The sequence below is a fragment of the Salmo salar genome, chromosome ssa17, assembly GCF_905237065.1.
Source record: "Salmo salar chromosome ssa17, Ssal_v3.1, whole genome shotgun sequence".
Lineage (NCBI taxonomy): Eukaryota > Metazoa > Chordata > Actinopteri > Salmoniformes > Salmonidae > Salmo > Salmo salar.
Window position 1 is genome coordinate 11,136,449 of NC_059458.1, and position 14,373 is coordinate 11,150,821.

Here is a 14,373-nt window from a genome sequence, read left to right on the forward strand (position 1 = left end):
ACCATTATTTTTGTCTTACTGAGATTTACTGTCAGGGCCCAGGTCTGACAGAATCTGTGCAGAAGATCTAGGCAGTGGTGGAAAAAGTACCCAATTGTCATACTTGAGTAATAGAAGTCAATGTAATAGAAAATGACTCAAGTAAACGTAATACAGTAAATTTTTACTTGAGTAAAAGTCTAAAAGTATTTGGTTTAAAATATACCTAAGTATCAAAAGTAAATGTAATTACTGAAATATACTTAAATATCAAAAGTAAAATATAAATAATTTCTAATTCCTTATCTTAAGCAAACCAGACGGGCCCATTTATTTATTACATTTACAGATAGCCAGAGGCACACTCCAACATTCAGACATAATTTATAAACAAAGCATGTATGTTTAGTGAGTAAGCCAGATCAGAGGCAGTAGGATGACCAGGGATGTTCTGTTGATAAGTGTGTGAATCGTCGTACTAAGCATTCAAAATGTAACAAGTACTTTTGTGTGTCAAGGAAAATGTATGGGGTAAAAAGTAAAAAGTACAAAATTTTCTTATGGAATGTAGTGAAGTAAAAGTATAAATATAAATAGTAAAGTACAGATACCTAAAACAACAACTTAAGTAGTACTTTAAAGTATTTTTACTTAAGTACTTTACACCATTGGATCTAGGTGCTGCTGTAGGCCCTCCTTGGTTGAGAACAGAAGCACCAGATCATCAGCTAACAGTAGACATTTGACTTCAGATTTTAGTAGGGTGAGGCCGGGTGCTGCAGACTGTTCTAGTGCCCTCGCCAATTTGTTGATATAGATGTTGAAGAGGGTGGAGCTTAAGCTGGATCCTTGTCTCACCCCACGACCCTGTGGAAAGAAATGTGTGTTTTTTGCCAATTTGGATTTTATAATGTTTTTTTCCCCCACACCACTTTACATCAATTTGTATAGCAGACCCTCATGCCAAATTGAGTCAAAAGCTTTTTTGAAATCAACAAAGCGTGAGAAGACTTTGCCTTTGTTTTAGTTTGTTTGTTTGTCAATTAGGGTGTGCAGGGTGAATACATGGTCTGTCATATGGTAATTTGGTAAAAAGCCAATTTGACATTTGCTCAGTACAATGTTTTCACTGAGGAAATGTACGAGTCTGCTGTTAATAATAATGAAGAGGATTTTCCCAAGGTTGCTGTTGACGCAGATTCCATGGTCGTTATTGGGGTCAAATTTTTCTCCATTTTTGTGAATTTGGGCTGGTTAGTCCTTGGTTCCAAATATTTCTCTCTCTCTCTCTCTCTCTCTCTCTCTCTCTCTGTGTCATGTTCTGTAAGTTCTGTGGTTCCTGTGGTGTGAGCCATATGCAGAAATCAAACATCTTTGGCAAACTGTTAAAGCTAGAATCCTTAACTGAAACAATAACAAAGCAATCAACCCACCTCAGTTTTGGTAAAAAAACTGGGCCTGGAGAAATGTAACCCCTCTCAAATGCATAGGCAGAGGCAAGGACTGACCATCCATGAAATCAAAATTATAGTTTTAAATCTAGACCTTCCGCTAGCGGAACACCTGCTCCAATATCCAATGATAGGCGTGGCGCGAATTACAAATTCCTCAAAAATACAAAAACTTCAATTTTTCAAACATATGACTATTTCACAGCATTTTAAAGACAAGACTCTCCTTTATCTAACCACACTGTCCGATTTCAAAAAGGCTTTACAGCGAAAGCAAAACATTAGATTATGTCAGCAGAGTACCAAGCCAGAAATAATCAGACACCCATTTTTCAAGCTAGCATATAATGTCACAAAAACCCAGAAGACAGCTAAATGCAGCACTAACCTTTGATGATCTTCATCAGATGACACACCTAGGACATTATGTTATACAATACATGCATGTTTTGTTCAATCAAGTTCATATTTATATCAAAAAACTGCTTTTTACATTAGCATGTGACGTTCAGAACTAGAACTAAACCTCCGGAGGAATTTGCTAACAATTTATTAAATTACTCACGATAAACGTTCACAAAAAGCATAACAATTATTTTAAGAATTATAGATACAGAACTCCTCTATGCACTCGATATGTCCACATTTTGCAATATTCTAAGTACATAGCCCAGCCATCACGGGCTAGCTATTTAGACACCCGGCAAGTTTAGCACTCACCAATATCAGATTTACTATTATAAAAGTTTGATTACCTTTTGTTGTCTTCGTCAGAATGCACTCCCAGGACTGCCACTTCAATAACAAATGTTGGTTTGGTCCAAAATAATCCATCGTTATATCCGAATAGCGGCGTTTGGTTCGTGCGTCCCAGACACTATCCGAAATGGTAAATAAGGGTCGCGCGCATAGCGCAATTCGTGACAAAAAAATTCTAAATATTCTATTACCGTACTTCGAAGCATGTCAACCGCTGTTTAAAATCAATTTTTATGCCATTTTTCTCGTAGAAAAGCGATAATATTCCGACCGGGAATCTCCTTTTCGGCAAACAGAGGAAAAAATCACAAAGACGGGGGCGGCCAGGTCACGCGCCTAAGCCCACAGTCCCTTGATCGGCCACTTGAGAAAGGCGATAATGTGTTTCAGCCTGGGGCTGGGATGACGACATTCAGGTTTTTCCCGGGCTCTGAGCGCCCATGGACGACGTAGGAAGTGTCACGTTAGAGCAGAGATCCTTTGTAAAAGATAGAGATGGCAAAGAAGTTCCAGAAATGGTCAGACAGGCCACTTCCTGTAAAGGAATCTCTCAGGTTTTGACCTGCCATTTGAGTTCTGTTATACTCACAGACACCATTCAAACAGTTTTAGAAACTTTAGGGTGTTTTCTATCCATATATAATAAGTATATGCATATTCTAGTTACTGGGTAGGATTAGTAATCAGATTAAATCGGGTACGTTTTTTATCCAGCCGTGAAAATACTGCCCCCTAGCCATAAGAGGTTAACCATATTTTGAGGCTATACAGTGTTTGTTTACATTTACATTGTACCGTATGTAAGGCATTTTCTTAGGTTTTATTCCTGTTGACCAGTTGTGTGACAGAAACGTAAATAGAATGTGCTCGTGAGAGAGAGAGAGAGAGAGAGAGAGAGAGAGAGAGAGAGAGAGAGAGAGAGAGAGAGAGAGAGAGAGAGAGAGAGAGAGAGAGAGAGAGAGAGAGAGAGAGAGAGAGAGAGAGAGAGAGAGAGAGAGAGAGAGGACAAGTTAAAGCTGAAACATATTAGATGCATTTTCCAGAAGAGCAAGCAGTTAAAAAGAACAGAACGATTTCCAACTGTGGTTCCTTATAAGAGATGAAAGCGATAGAAAAGTAATTCCTTGTGCAAAATTACATTTTAAATAGATACGTTCTCACACAGAAAGTTTGGGATCTCCTCATCTTTATCAATTGGTGACATTAAGCAATTATCCTTAAGTGGTTGAGTGAGAGAGAGAGCGAAAGAGAGAGAGAGGGGAGTGTTCTCTTAAATTCTAACGCTTAAATAATGTTATTTTGGCAGCTCAGAGTACAGTTGTGGCCCCAGGCTTAATGGCGCCACCTCAATACTCCACTGTGGTTGGGCACTCTCTCAGCACATGGCATTCATTTTTGCCTTTATAGTGCTCTACTTTTGACGAGAGCCCATTGGGCTCTGGTAAAATGTAGTGCACTGTACAGGGAATAGGATGCCATTTGGGGCGCAGCCACTCTATGAAATCCTCTCCTTTTCCAGTGGTAAAGAATCAAGATGCTTGCAAAATTACATTGACAATTAGGGGTGGGTGGATCTCCCAGTGAACAGAGCCAAGCCGAGTGTAACCCTGCTGAAGATCAAATGGCTGGGTCAGGGAAGGCCTAACACTGGCTCTGTAAATCATTTAGAATAGGGATGCATCCCAAATGGCACCCTATTCTGTTTTTAGTGCACTCCTTTTAATCAGGGCCCATAAGTCTCTGTTAAAAAGTAGTGAAGTTTGTTGGGAATAGGGTGCCATTTGGGACAAAACCATATCGTAGTGCGTTTCTGGGCACTTCTATAGACTTGGCCTTAGTTAGAAACATGCGCAACAAACAAGAAGAGCCAGTTAATGGTGACACAGATCGTTAGAGTGTATGACATAAGTGACGTTATTAGAACCACTCATCGTCACAGTTCAGGAGTGTGAAGATGGATCAAGAGTTTGTTTCTGCTTTGTTTTTTGGCCATTTCATATTTCCCAAAAGGATGTTGTTCCAAAAGTGAATGGTGGAAGCGACGCTGCCATTAAAACAATTTTACGAGGTAAAATCATTCTGAGATATATCTATATCAGGTTCAGGAGGTGACTCAAATTTGGGTGTCTCGAGTACATTATGTACTGTATGCAGCACTGTAAACATAATGTAATGAATATTGTTAATTATGTCCTTTTGGAGTTACTAGCATAGCGATGGAGATCGAATGGACTGAATAACAGCATGGAGCTCCTATGCATGTTAAGTATCTATAAGAGAATGGTAAAATGACTTAAATATCTTTGTCCCTTTTATTTCCACCAGGAAACTGCAGTAGGTGAACTGTTCTAGAACTGAGCCAACGGTTCAAATGTCAGCTGTATGATTCCAGGTTGTACTTTCCTTCTATGAGGAGAGAATGAAGGAGTGGGAATTGAGCAGGGTTGGGGAGTAACTGATTTATGGAATCATGTAACACCTTTCTGTTTTCTCAATGACATTCAATTCAGCTTTGGAAAAAGGTGCACGTTTTAAGTATGTTCCACCTGAGTGAGTCTGACCAGAAGTCAGAGACCACTAAGATGACACACCAAATGTGTTGGGTGGATTCTTTTTGTGTTCTTCTTATGCCCAAAAGTAATGGAAAATAATCAGATTACTTTACTGAGTTTGGGTAATCCAAAAGTTACGTTACTGATTACAATTTTGGACAGGTAACTAGTAACTGTAACAGATTACATTTACAAAGTAACCCATCCAAACCTGGAATTGAGTCACATCTCTTCGGAGAATAACCTCTTTATTTGCAATTAATCCAAACTCCTGAGAGCTCTGTGTTCATTTGGTTTTAAAGAATAGACACAAGAGTAGACTTACTTAACCTCTAGGCCTTAGGAAAGGAACCCATAAATAAATGAACTCGATATTTAACCTACATTTACATTAGATGACTTCACAACTCACGTAAACCTACAGTATAAATCATATACCCTAGCAAACTGGCTAGTAAAGGAAGCATCCTAATACAATGTAGCATTTTGCAGTCTACTTTGTGTATGTATAAGTGATACATTATAAAGTATGAATAAATATAAATGATGCTTATTACAGTGAACAATATCTACACAAAATGACATCACTAATTGCTGGGCCTATCGTGTGCATCGCAACATGAGACAAAGTTGCATACACAGTTAACAACCTATTTTAATATAATTGCTTGTGTTTGTTCTTAGAGGTGCATGAATTAATGTGTATGTGCTGGAAGACCGCCTTGTCTCCCCCCTGATATTAAGATTCCCTTAATATCAGATTTCAGTTTGATAGGTACAGATGACAGCTTATCGGCCCAGGCAATTATGGACATTGATTTGTCCTTCTTCAGTTTGATTTGATTCAGACAATAATAAAATGTATGCAGATGTAATACGTTTGACAAAATGTGAACGCATAAATGGGCTGAAAGGTATTGAAACCTATCAATGTGGTCCTTTGTACTGTGCAATGAAGTCTTGGTGCCGTACTTCAATCCTAGGCTTCTAGCCATTGATGGAACTGAGTGGCAGAAGCATTGGACAGAGTCAGATTGCAGTTACTGGAGAAACTTCAGGACAGAAGAAGGGACATAACAGCAAAAAGTTGATGCATTAATTGGTTGTGTACCTTCTGTTAAAATTACTTTCTGGCACTAAACTGAAGCAAAGCATTCTCTTCTCTCTCTCTCTCTCTCTCTCTCTTTCTCTTTCTCTTTCTCTTTCTCTTTCTCTTTCTCTTGCCTGCCTCTGTGTCTCTCTGTCTTTGAAATAAATACATTTGTTAATCTGTAAGAGCCCAGTGTGCTGCTTTTGGCATTTAATCAAAAAAGAAATCATATGCACGTTTCCAGCAGTCTCAAAAGATAAATGACGCAATATTTCTGTGGAGTCTTCTTTAAGAACTTTTACATATATGCATCACACTTTTCCACATGTTCTCCTCTTCCCTCTTTGTTTTCCTGAAACTGCCTTCTGAAATGTAGTTAAAATATTCAGAGACTGTTCTCTATGTCTGTCTCTTTCTCTCGCTCTCTCTCTGTCTAACTAACATTCCCTCTCTATCTCTAGCTCTATCTAACTAACATTCCCTCTCTCTCTATCTAACTAACATTCCCTCTCTATCTCCATCTCTAGCTCCATCTAACATTCCCTCTCTCTCTCGCTCTCTCTCTAACTAACATTCCCTCTCTCTCTCTCTCTCTCTCTCTCTCTCTCTCTCTCTCTCTAACTAACATTCCCTCTCTATCTCTAGCTCTCTCACTATCTCTTCTCAAACACCATATTTTTTCTGTTTTATTGTGCTTAATATAAAGGCAACAATTATTTGATTTCAGAGTTATGAAAATATGATTGTTATGAGAAAACAAGCAATTTAAGCTTTAATTGGTATCATTTTTCATGGAGCTGGCAAGGTACTTACCTCTTTGGCACTTTTTTTCCTCATAAAATTGCACATTTATATTCCTGTATGGAGATTACATTTTCATTTTGTTTTATTTCTCTGTAATTGGGATGCATGTTGTGTACCTGCAAACGGAAAAAGCGTTTTATAAACATTACCCACACATTTGTTTATTCAATCCTGCTGTAAGCTTATTGCCTTCCACATGAGCTTCTCGTACATTTAGAAGGTACATGACAGAAATGTCCAATGAATACAATAAATGAAATATAAACAAATACAATGCCTTTCTCTGTTGCACAAACAGATGCATAACTTAAGCAGTGAAACTGGTTTCATACACACTGTGTAGATAATAGCAGTGTTTTAAAGTATATTAAACCAGCAGATACCGGCACATGTAAGTAAACACCTCCGTTGTGTAACACATCAATTGTTAAGTAACTGATATTAATCCCACTGCTGCACCTTGTCTTCTCTGAATGTCTCCCAGTCCACATCCCACCAGAAATGTCCTTTCCATGAGTATTTAGATGCCTGACATTCCATGATGAAAAAGTTTCAATGAGATCATCATAGATTACATCCAGAGGGCTACAGCTGTGCCAGCAAGGCACTTTGGGTAAAAGAATGTATCACAAGAGTTTATGTATATAAACAACTACTTACATACTATGTAATACAATTGATTTATCATACCATTTCATAAAACTAAAGCTTTGTCCTGATTGTTAATATATTTGTTAGTATTAATTGGGCTAATTGAAAATTATATATTTCCCATTTGATGTATGTTGAAAGTCTGAATTAAATAACTATGGTATGGTGCTAAGCAAAGAAAACTACTGTTAGTTTGTTTAATGGAGATACCCAGACACGTTAATAGGAAGCAATGTAAGTGTGTGGTTTCTACCATTGACTATATATGCCGTAATCAATGGTAGAATTCAGTGGTAGAAATGTTAGACTTCCTGTGTGGGTTTCTTTCACTTGGGAATGCCACACATTCCATAGAGATTTGAGGGTGACATGCAGCTGGTTCCTACTCCAATTCCCAGTGGGATTACACAACCAGGAAGTCTGAATGTACACACATTGCAGACGCACACACACACACACACACACACACACTCAATCTGCCTTACATACAGAAAATTCACTAAAGGATTTGGTTGCTACACAGACATACAGTAGCTACAATACAGGTGTGTAGTACCTTGATGTTTAGTAGTACTATGATACAGATGTAGGATCTTAATTTGATCATTCTTTTGTTGTTAGAATTTTTCTGCACCGCAGGAAATGCAGATGAGCTTTGTGATTTACATAAATTCACTGAAAAACCACACTAACACATTAAGCAGCAGTATGGACTAAACATTCAAATCCTGCTGCTGCAGGATTATTTTGCTGTGACAATATAGGTCAAAATAAGATCCTACATCTGTACACTTTCATCAACTTATAGATTGATGTGTCAAATGACCCTGAAAAGTGCCTGAAGATCCCTCCCAAAGCTACCCAGAGCCAGTTAGGGGAAGATAAATTGTAGCTCTCTTTCCACATAAATTAAGTCAGGGCCTTTAATGACATAATGATACAATAATAATAAGGGCTATGCAAGCAATGTGGCTGAGCCTGCATATTTGCAATGGGACACTGGGGGAAAGAGAGAGAGAGAGAGAGAGAGAGAGATAAAGGAAAAAGAAAACGTGAGGAGAAGAGCAACTATTATAAGAAGAGAGCCCCCTGTACAGACAGTCTGACGCCAGATGGCTTCTTGTAATAAATATTCAACCTTAACTCTGTTCCCATGTAGCTTTTTTCCCTCCTCTTTTTGTATGGCTGCCAGCACACCCACACGGATCTGGGCCAGCCAAATGATTACAGTAGAACAAACAAAAAAAGTGCAAAGGAGGAAACAGGCCGACAGGGTCCTGTACACAGTGAGATAGAGCGTCAGTATGTGCTGAAAGCCCAACAATTTTGTATGTGGGAAAGTTAAAACTGTGGGAGGAACAGAAAAGAGAGAGGAGGGAAGAGAATGGAGGGAATGGAGGGAGCGAGGAAAAGGAGGGAGAGAGGGAAGGGAGGGAGAGAGGGAAAGGAGGGAGAGTGGGAAGGGAGGGAGAGAGGGAAGGGAGGGATAGAGGGAAAGTTAGAAATCCTCTGAGTGAGATACTGAACAGACAGTGTTGCAGCAGAGGCCAATAATTGTTTACATAGTGGAACTGTTTCTGATGTTGCATGACTAAGAAATCCTTGTAAAATAGCATATTTGCAGTTGTGCAGCGCATGTGGACATGGGTAGACGTTCTCTAAGGTCTATGTCCACGCCCCCGCGAGGATATCAAATTAGCATAATAAAAAAATCCCCATAAAAATCTGTCAGTTTAAACTAGAATCTCCTCTCGTGAGACTCTCATGAACACGATGGTGTTCTCCGTTTTTCTCTACAACCGCCCCAAGTGTCAGGAGACTCTTCTCTGCCAACTTTTGTCTTTAGCGTCCGAACGGTTTAGGCTACACACTAATCTGTGCAAAGGTGAGACTCTCACAAACATTTACATGTCGGTTGTTTTGCTCCAAGATGCCAACTGGCCACACACATAAACCTCATCTGAAGGTCTCCCGGTACCAGTTGACAAAATGTATACACTTAAAAAAAGATATACTGTATATGTTTCCTGATCTTTTTTTATGTCTGTCAGATATAGGAGAGACAATTCAGAACAAAAATCCTTTTGATATTTTTTGGAAACTATCTGTTCCATGTAGTGAATATTTTATTCAATGCGTTTGTATGAGCTAATAGCAGTAAGACCAAACATATATTTTTTTATACATACCAGTCAAAAGTTCAGACACACATACTCATTCAAGGGCTTTTCTTTATTTTGACTATTTTCTACATTGTTGAATAGTAGAGAAGACATCAACATTATGAAATAACACTTATGGAATCATATAGTAAGCAAAAAAGTGTTAAACAAATCAAAATATATTTTATATTTAAGACTCTTCAAAGTGGCCACCTTTTGCCTTGATGACAGCTTTGCACACTCTTGGCATTCTCTCAACCAGCTTCACCTGGAATGCTTTTCCAACAGTCTTGAAGGAGTTCCCACATGCTGAGCACTTGTTGGCTGTTTTTCCTTCACTCTGTGGCCCAACTCATCCCAAACCATCTCAATTGGGTTGAGGTCAGGGGATTTTGGAGGCCAAGTCATCTGATGCATCACTCCATCACTCTCCTTCTTGGTCAAATATCCCTTACACAGCCTGGAGGTGTGTTGGGTCATCGTACTGTTGACAAACAAACGACAGTGCCACTAAGCGCAAACCAAATGGGATGGCGTATCGATGCAGAATGCTGTGGTATCTACTGGATTGGTGTCTCTATACCAGGACGGTTGTTCTAACGTGTGCTAATGTGACTAGAATTACGCTGTATGTAACAGCAAACTTTCCAGAACATAGACATAGATTAAATGGGCGGAAAGTTTAAAATTCTTGTTATTCTAACTGCACTTTCCAATTTACCGTAACTATTACTGTGAAAAAATACCATGTTATTGTTTTATCATGGCAACTGGTTTGATACATTCACCTCTGAAGGTAAATAATGCACTTACATTCAGTAATCTTGCTCTGATTTGTCATCCTGATGGTCCCAGAGATAAAATGTAGCATAGTTTTGTTGGATAAAATCTATTTTTATATTCAAATGTAGGAACTGAGTTCTACAGTTTGAACCCCTGCTGTCCTTAGCTACAGGTAGCTCAAAATAGCCCAAAATTGGGGGAAAGATTTTGATTTTAAGAACTAATTCTTATTTACAATGACTGCCTACACCGGCCAAACCCGGACGACACTGGGAAAATTGTGCGCCGCCCCATGGGACTCCCAAATACAGCCTGGACACAAACCAGGGTGTCTGTAGGGATGCCTCAAGGACTGAGATGCAGTGCCTTAGATCGCTGCGCCACTCGAGAGCCCAGTGCCAATACTTTCAAATGAGTGTCAAACAAAACACTGTGTTTGGACTGTGTAGAACAGGGTTCTCCAACCCTGTTCCCAGAGAGTTACATGTTGCAGTTTCTTAGTGCGCTAGCTACCTTCCCCATTTATGTCATTGTTACTGTAGCCTGCACAACTTCCTGTCTTCACAGCTGTCACAAATTCTGTTGTGCCCCAGAGTTTAATATGTTCATTTTTAATATATATATAATTTTTATTTATTTAACTAGGCAAGTTAGTTAGAACAAATTCTTATTTACAATGACGGCCTACCGGGGAACAGTGGGTTAACTGCCTTGTTCAGGGGCAGAATGACAGATTTTTACCTTGGCAGCTCGGGGATTCAATCCAGCAACCTTTCAGTTACTGGCCCAACACTCTATACACTAGGTTACCTGCCACCCCAGTATGCTTAACTAGCCAAGGAGTATGCTTAAATAGCCAAGGAGTATGCTTAACTAGCCAAGGAGTATGCTAAACTAGCCAAGGAGTATGCTTAACTAGCCAAGGAGTATGCTTAACTAGCCAAGGAGTATGCTTTACTAGCCAAGGAGTATGCTAACTAGCCAAGGAGTATGCTTAACTAGCCAAGGAGTATGCTTAACTAGCCAAGGAGTATGCTTAACTAGCCAAGGACTATGCTAAACTAGCCAAGGAGTATGCTTAACTAGATAAGGAGTATGCTAAACTAGATAAGGAGTATGCTTAACTAGATAAGGAGTATGCTTAACTATGCCTGGCACTTTCAAATATATCCTTGTGTCAGACATGGATTAGTGACAGGATTAGTGACAGGATAGAAAGAAGCCACATTTGTTTTCCAAGCTTGACAACTAGCAGTGGATGCTGTGAATTCACAATATTCTGATCTCTTTTTAGTTATTAGTTCTCAGCAATTGCAAGGAGCCGGGCATTGAAGAGCCTCCATGGGTGTTTCTCTTTGTTACTTTTGGATGATAGTATTCCAGGGTCGAGTTCAAATAAATATATTTCAGGATAATTTGACAAATGATCCAACACAACAATGTCTGCGATAAAATAAATGTTGAAAGTTCAGTAAAGCACTTAAATATTTGGTGAGACCACCAACACTTCGCTTCGATGGGGCCACACTATGTGTGTGTGTGCGCACGTGCGTGCGTGTGTGTTTTATTTAACTGGTCTCTGGTTGTTTTGTTAAACCCGGTAACATGAGGCTAACTTTTCCTCGAGAACATGTTATTCTGAATTAGGAAATGGCAACAGACTTGTAGTAGTGAGGATTTGACTATTTCTACAGTGCTATCACAGGCATCAAATTGCCTAGCTGTGATGCCAAACCAAATCGTCCTTCCTGTTTCTGCTTCCCAAACCCAGGCCTCTGTTTAGTAGAGAGAAAAAGTTTGGAAATTGGGAGGTACTGCCTAACCTTGTCCAATAAGGACTCAGATTTGTAGTTTCAGTTTTGCTACGGTGTGCCATAATTTATTTTATTTTACCTTTATTTAACTAGGCAAGTCAGTTAAGAACAAATTCTTATTTTCAATGACGGTCTAGGAACAGTGGGTTAACTGCCTGTTCAGGGGCAGAACGACAGATTTGTACCTTGTCAGCTTGGGGATTCAAACTTGAAACCTTTCGGTTACTAGTCCAACACTCTAACCACTAGAACACAACCCAGATGATCTTCAGCAGCTGAACAGACAATCTTACCCAGAATCCTCCATTGACCTAGCTCAGACCCTCTTTCCTTGCTTTCTTCCTTCTCTGTCTTTGTATTTTTCTGCCCGAGGAAACCAATCGTGGCAGCGAGGCAAATAATGTGGAATTAAAAACTAAATTCTTCAGGCCTTATCCTAGCAACAGTCTCATCACCATCTGTTCAGAGAAGCACAGCTAGAGTGGCTGCCATTATGGTGCAACAGTCTTTGTGCCTCCTCCATCACCTGTGAGAGGAACAGGAGCTGCAGACAGACAGAGCCCTCTACCCCTTCCTATTTTTTGCTGTCTTCAAGATAAACTATCCTTATTAAAATATCCAATGCCCTCACCCCTCCCTTTTGTTCCATAGGAATATTCATAGTTCAATATTGGGAAATTAGTCTGTCTGCTGAGGGACTTGACAAATACGACCGGCTTTCACAGGAAAATATTTTGTCACATTTTTCTTGATGTGAAAATGATGACATTGAAATGAATGTGTCACAATTTATGGACAGCGAATACACGTTGGTTGAAACTAATGCATATCTAAAAGCTAAGTGTGTGTGTGTGTGTGTGTGTGTGTGTGTGTGTGTGTGTGTGTGTGTGTGTGTGTGTGTGTGTGTGTGTGTGTGTGTGTGTTGACGCTGTGTTTGAGCCCAAGTGATAGACTTGTTTAGATGGGTGCCATTAGCTCCCTGCACTGTATAATGACCTCGTAATCATTTTAAATAGCAATTTTGCTTTCCGAGGTGTGTGCCACACCGCAGCTTTTGCAAAAGCCCCCTTAATTCATTCTAACAGGAATCATTATTTAATCTCTGCCAGCCAAACAGCTCTCGCACCGTAGCGACAGCTCCGCTTCTATCCAGACCATAATAACCAGACCTAGGTTGACTGTGACTGTGTCTACTGCTCATCCCCGTCGCTGTATTATCACAGGAATGCTCAAATCTGGCTTATATCTCCATGCACAAGTAAGACAGACAGGGGAAGTAGAGAGGGATAACTATTTTACAGAGCAGCTTATTTCATATCCTGATAATATAGTTTGCCTAAATTCCTGTCCGCTCGTTCATTGGTTCACCTACCTGAAACATTTTAGCAGCCCAATCCAAACAGGTCCTGCGTCAGGGCTGGGCCATTTCTGAGGGGTCTAAACAAACTCCTTCCACATGACTAAAAAGGAAGTCGCAAAATATTTGGTGAGCAGATAATGCCTGCGCTGAGCCCCAGTAGAGGCGAGGTATTATCTCCCTGGTTGACATTAGCTATGAGAAAATCTAACCCTCCCTGAGTTTTTGTTCCCACTCATAACAGACCTGTTGGCTGTCTAGCTTTATCATTCTCACAGATCCAAACAGCACAGGGAAGAGGGAACTGACCGAGAGAAGCCCCTGGTACACAGGAAGGACTTAATTCACACAGAACTAGTACACAACTTAAAACTTAGACAGCTGTCTACATCCTTATTAGACCAGGCCTAGTTCGCACTGTGTGTGTCAAGTCAAGGCCCTGCATGTGTTTTGGTTGTTTTGGTCATGATGCATATTACTCTTTTTATCAGTCGAATAGTTGGAACTGGGATTCTTTGGGTGAAAAGCTTTACTTTGTACCAGCTCAAATCCCACCTAGAAGTGAACTGGCACACAAACAAATGAAAAAGGTTTATATTGTGATGAGTTGGGTTGCATTTAGTAAAGTGAATATAGTACATTTCTAGGACCCTTGCCATGGACCAATAAAAACTTAAATAGCCTTAGCATCATCTGAGTTAATGTACTGGAGAGATTGATTTACTTAAGTGTGACCCTTGAGAATATATACTCTCATTTACCACTAGATTGAATGAAATTAACTAAAAACAGAGAATGCTGGGCAGAGTAGCTGTAACCTCTCAGGGGAAATGTTCCTTTCTGAATCCCAGGTCTATGATAAAAATGGATTTACAGTTCTGATTGAAGTAGACTTACGACATTTGAGTTTTCTTCATGTATTTGTTATAGTTTTTTTCTCCAGAATACCTGAAAATCATTTTCAATCTTTT